The sequence below is a fragment of the Olea europaea genome, unplaced genomic scaffold (genome assembly GCF_002742605.1).
Source record: "Olea europaea var. sylvestris unplaced genomic scaffold, O_europaea_v1 scaffold2333, whole genome shotgun sequence".
Lineage (NCBI taxonomy): Eukaryota > Viridiplantae > Streptophyta > Magnoliopsida > Lamiales > Oleaceae > Olea > Olea europaea.
This window is the reverse complement of record NW_019241439.1, coordinates 58,343-65,073: the sequence shown is the minus strand read 5'-3', so window position 1 is coordinate 65,073 and position 6,731 is coordinate 58,343.

Sequence of the window (6,731 nt, the reverse complement as noted above, 5' to 3'; positions counted from 1 at the left end):
TCCTTAAAACGAATTTGCTGCCTTCAATGGTGCTAAAGGCGTCCAGCAATCGTTTCTCAGGATAGAACGAATTTTTCGTCTCCTACGGAAGCAGCACTGCAGTCTGTAGGAGTTCCAACGAACTCAACGAAGTGTTTTTGACTTCGAGACAATATCAGAACGAGAGAGAGGGAAATGAGATTCAAAGCACAGAAAGTTTGCAATGAAAATGGTGTAAATTTTCTGGTAGAAAGGCTGGCTATTTATAGACTTGTTCGTGGCCATTCGAACAGTCATCACCTTTCAGACAAGCCTCAAAAATCCGAACAGACATACTGTTCTTAAAAGTCGTGTCTGTTAAGTCGGTTAACAGTCGACTGTTTGGTCGGTAAACAGTCGAAACAGTCGACTGTTACAAGAAAATAAAACACCCGGAATAAGCCAAAATTTAAATAAATTTTGTACCCAAGAATTTGATTATTTACAATTTGGCCCAAAATTTTGTCCAAAAAGTGAATATAGTGTAAAGGTCGACCCGGACCTGCACCGAACCGGACTCGGGCATGTGCCGAGCCGGCCGGTCGAACGGACGGCGGCGGCGGCGCGCGCGTGTGGGTTTATGACCGAACCCAATGGGATATAGGTCTTCCCCCTTCCAAAGACTATTGGTACCCCTTGGGGCCCAAACCCAATTCCAAACTTCCACCTTATAAACCACACCAAAGTTTCCTAACTTTCCTATGTGGGATAAGTGTTTGACAAATCAAATTCTTCCATAATCCTTAGTTTATGTGGGTTACTTTAACGCTTAATATTTCATTCAATTTTAAATGATTTTCGATAAATAAATATATCACGTTAATCATCTCGCGGAGTAGAACGTGAATATGCTAGGTCCCGTATTATTTAAAAGGTGGGTCCCACTGAAATTTGGGCTCAAAGTTGACCCATTAAACCATTTTTTCCAACAGTCACAGCTCAAACCATTGATTTAAAAATAGTTTTTGAAATGGATAAATGTGACAATATCAAATGTAAGTTATCGGCTAAAATTGTCAAAATTAAATTGTACATGTTCATGATTCAAATATCATTATCTAATATCTACACATGGAGTTCGTTGAAATAGCAATTCACCTCATGAGGGGGGTATGATCGTTTGCATACGAAATGATTGTCTTTTATTATGCTTGCGATTCGAGATTCTGATCGATAATTTTTAAGTCAATTTCACATGAAAAATAGTCGAAAAATCATAAGAAACATTCTATGGGCCTAGTAAGTCATTAAACTGAGGTGGGTCCCAAAAGACGACTCTCCATAGTCAGAAGTGATCAAGTTATTTTAGCAAAAAAAGAAAAAAGGAAAAAGGAAAACTATGCTTTTGCTGTTTTCTCCTTAATTTTCACCTCCATTATAAGGTAAAGTGATCAATTTCACCAAACCTAAAACGACATGCCTCGCTAAATTTAATTAATTAATTAATTTACGTGATATTGGTTAGATTCTTCAAGACAGGATGTTGGTTCAAAAAATCAAATAAACATTATTACCCTCCCAAAAGTAATTAGAGCTAATACAACTTTTTCGAAGGATGTGGTAGCTTTCATTATGACATTATATAATGCACAATTGAGAATAAGAAAAAGTAGAAGATATGATTGTCATTAATGTTGAATATATTCTACTTTTAGGTTTCATTTTGCTGCTTAGAATTGAACAGATCTAATATTTGAATTGACGAGTTTCGAATGAAAATTCATGCAATCAGGCAGTACATTTTACTTGTTAAAATGTTCTAAACATTTTTAGCCTCCCGTTTATTAGTATTTTTCACCCCAAAAAATTAATTTTAATGACCGTTATTTCACTATTATAACGATCATTTTTTACTTCTTTATACAAAGGTGAGACCCATTTTTCTCTCTAACGATCAAAAAATTAATTCTCATAATACTACCGTACAGGCCAATATTGACATCAAATACAAAATGAAGTATTAGTACCTTTTGAAATATTCTAAAGAGTTGAGGTCAAAATCGTTAATTAATTTTAGCCACAAATTTTATGAAATGTATCAATTTTAATCAACTTTTCAACCGCTCACCTCATCAATTTTAAACAAAATTTGCTAAAAATTATCAAACAAACCCTTAATCTATTCAATTATGTTGTTTTGACAAACTTGGTTATTAACGTTTTTCTTCCTTAATTATTAGTCTTGTTGAGGTCAAATGTAAATATTAAAGAGGAGTAGTAATGACTAATAACACATTGTCTTGTTATTGTTTGGTTTAGGTTTTGGGTGGTTACATTGATATCTCATTTTTATGCATACACTATATTTTAATTGTAATTAAGTTTCTTAATCTTTGCTCAGTGTAACAACTATTTTTAAAAAAAATTTTGTTTGAATTTTTATCTGATATCTTCCATTAATTAGTACTTCTCATCTTTGATAATAATTTTTGTCAAAGTATTTTATTTTTATATTTTGCAATGAGAGAAAAATATTGGGAAAATTGCAACAGTGGTCCCTAATCTTTTCATTTTTTGCAATTTACTCTAACCTTTATTTTGTGCTAACGGATGTTCCTAACCATTTTATAAATATGCACCTGGGTCTATCTAGACGGAAACCATTCAAAACATCATCAGTTGATTGAGAAAATTAAGGAATCAACTTCCAATAAAATCGTTCAAACACCATCCAAAAATATCATCCAAAAAGATATCAATATTTAATAAAAGTATCATGGTAACAGATAGTTCAAAAAATTTTTCAAGTCAACTGATAGTATTTTGGACAATTTCCGTCCAGTTTGACAGTTTCCATCCAAATGGACTTCAAGTACATATTTATGAAAAGTCAGGGACTTTCGCTAGCACAAATGAAGGTTAAGGTAAAGTCTACAAAAAATGAAAAGGTCAGGGACCGCTACTGCAATTTTTCCAAAAATATTTTATGCATTTTTATTATTTGTTTTTTAAAATATGATAAAAGAAAAAATAAGTTGTTTTACTCAATTTCAACTAATTTTTGGACATAAAATTATTATCAAATACAAATTTTGTGACAATTAATGGGTTTAAAAATGATATGAAAAATTGTTAGGGACATAAGTGTTATAATGAGCAAATATTAAGAACTTTAAGTGCAATTAGAATGTGGTGCAAGAAATAAAAAGTGTGGTGTGAATATAATTTTCCTTAGGGTGCGTTTGATTGTCAATATTTTTCATGAAAAATATGTTTTTCACCCAAATTTCTACTTTTGTATTGTTTGATCGACATTTTTTCAATGGAAAATAATTTTTCACTTTTGGTCACATAACCATATTTTTCTCAAAATTAAGAAAAATATATTTTTTAGGGGAAATAAAATTTTATTTTCTAGGGAATTTACTCTCTATTTTTCTCTCATCTACCCACCAATAAAAATGGACAAACATAATATTTGCTAAGTTGAAAAGTTAATCAATCAAACAAATTTAATTGATAATTTTCATGCAAATTGTTTAGAATTTATTTTCTTTTCATGCAAAGTCTATGCTTGCAATCAAACGCATTCTCAACTTTTTAATCAAATTTTGTATTTTAAACATGGGGATATCTCTATCTCTACTATCTTAAAAGAGCCAATATGTCATTTACTATTCATTTTTGAAGCATTTTCATTTTTCATTTTGTCCTCAAACAATTAACAAATCACTGCTTATCTTAATTATTAATTAAAATCACTACCATCTTAAAAGAGGGAATCGGTATACTGTTCATTCAGAACGTATTTAGATGTTCCCATTTTACCCTCAACTCCCTCATACAGTAACTGTTACACTAAGGGTCTAATGACCTTTTTGAATTTAGGTAAAAATATCTCTCATGACAAAAAATCAAAAAAAATTTGCTAGGTGAATTTTTTGATTCATTCCTTTTCCAAAAGAAAACAAAAAATCTCCATTACATAATTTTACCATTGAATATTTCATAATATCCCACTTCAGTTTTGAAATAACTATTAATAGTCTTTCTACGCGTGTGTGATGCTGCTATTTTGTCTGATTTGAATTTTTATGTTCAAAATAAATAGTTGACGTCATACCACATAATATTTTTTTTTAAGAAAATGATGTAAATTATATTAAAAAAATTGTCGCGAAAAATAATAAATATTAATAAAATAATTAATTTTTCAAAGAAAAAACTCTCACACTAAGGGTCTAATGGCCTTCTTGTATGTAGACAAAATATCTCTTTACCTTGATAAAAAGTGAAAAACAGTGTGCTACCTAAAGTCTTTGATTCATTTTTTTTCCAAAACAAACAAATGAATAGTGATGGTAGTATTCGTGAACAAAGTATCAAATTAGACAATTACAAAGATTATTATAATCAGAAATTATATAATAATTAAAATTAAATATGTTGCCTCCATATAAATATTATTTAATTAAAATTGAAAAAATTAAATTTCATCATAAAGATAAAAGAAATAAAAAGAATTTTAAATTGAAAAAAAAATATTTATATGATGAACAAAACAAATTAAAAAAAAAATTACATTTTATCATAAAATAAAAAGAATTTTGAATCAAAAAAATTATTTATAATATGAATAAAAAATTTAAAAAAATATATAATAAAAACTAAATAAAGAATATATAAATATTTTTTAATTAAAAAGAATTTAAAATCGAAAAAATATTTATATAATGAACAAAACAAATAAAAAAAAATGGAGCTCCGTGTCACTCTCCATGTCGTGGAGAAAAACTCTCCATAACACGGAGAGATTAATAATAATAAAATGAAATATTTAAAAAATAATAATGATGATGATGTAATGCATGTGAAAATATGTTGTAATTGAGTATATGATGTAAAAAAGATATCATGATAATTAATTGAGTTTTGTCTTTGTCGTTACTTGATGAATTTTAAAGTTGGGATATTAATTATGGACATTGATAAAGCTTAAATTAAAAAAAGAATTATTTTATATCATAAAACGAAAAAAATTAAAAAGAATTCTAAATTGAAAAAAAAATTATTTATAATATGAAGGAAAAAAGAAATTTTAAAAATATATATAATAAATTAAACAAAAGAAAGATACAAAAATCAAATAAATAATATTTAGTTGAAATTGAAAAAAAATAAGTTTTATCGACAAAAGAGTTAAAAATATTATTAGTAATATAAATTAAAAAAGAAAAAGAAAAAGAAAAAGAATGGAAACAAACGGAAAAATTCCTCGACATAACACGGAGAGATATGGAGAGGAGCTCTCCAAATTTTTTTTTTTAATTTGTTTACATTTTTTCGATTTAAAATTATTTTTAATTCTTTTATTTTTATGAAAAAGTTAATAATTTTAATTTTAATTAATTATATAATATTTATATATTCTTCATTTAATTTTTATAACTTTCTTCTATTTATTTTTTTATTATATTTTTTTAAAAATATTTTAAAAAATGTCTTCTTCTTTATAAATTTTTTTTGTTCAATTTGAACTAAAAAAACTTTACAATGATTTTTTTTTTGCCCTTTTCAAGTCAGAATAAAATAGTATAACATTTTAAAAAAAGAACCAAATGGCAAATAGTAATCTGGCACGAATCCGTAGAGAACAATGCCACAACAAGTAATAATATTTATATATTCTTCTTTTAATTTTCTAAACTATTCACTTTTTCCCCTAATTTTGCTTGAAACTTTTTGCTTCTTTTCAGTAAGTTGGAAGCAATGATTAAATAATATTTATATGGAGGCAAGATAATTAACTAATAAAAATTAAATGATTTAACTAATTAAAGAACTAAAAAAGGATTGCAGACAAAAATTAAAAAGAAAGTTATTATAAAGTTTTTTTAATTAAATTGGAATAATAAAATTAAAAATAAATATTATTTAATTAGAATTGAAAAAATTACATTTTATCATAAAACAAAAAGAATTAAAAAGAATTTTAAATTGAACAAAAAAATTATTTATAATATGAAGAAAAAAGAAATTTGAAAACAATTTTCAAAAAAATATATAATAAAAACGAAACAAAGTAAACAAAAGAAAGTTATGAAAATTAAATAACAAATATATTTAAAAATTATTTAATTAAAATTGAAAAAATAAAGTTTTATCATAAGATGATAGAATTTTAATTAAAAAAAGTATTTATTCGATGAGCAAAACAAATTAAAAATAAAATAAAATGGAATGAGTCTCTCTATAACACGGAGGGAATTCTCTCCGTGTTATTCTCTCCATGTTATGGAGAGAAACTCCCCAATTTTTTTATTTGTTTTGTTTATCTTATAATTTTTTTTCGTGTTAAATTTCTTTTTAATTTTTTCCCTTTATGATAAAACTAAATTTTTTCAATTTTAGGTAAATAATGTTTATATATTTTTTATTTAGTTTTCGTAACTTTCTTTTGTTTAATTTTTTTATTATATTATTTTGAAATTTTTTTAAAATATCTTTTTCTTTGTAAAATATTTTTTCTTCAATATTAATTAAAAAACTTTTTAATAACTTTTTCTTTTGTTTGCAATTCTTTTTTAAGTTAAAATAAAATAGTATAACGTTTAAAAAAGGAAAAAAAATGGCAGACAGTACAAAACCACTTTGGGATTTAAAATTTCTTTTTAAAAAGAATTTTAAATTAAACAAAAAATTATCTATAATATGAAGAAAAAGAAATTTTAAAACAATTTAAAGAAAATATATAATAAAAACAAAACAAATTA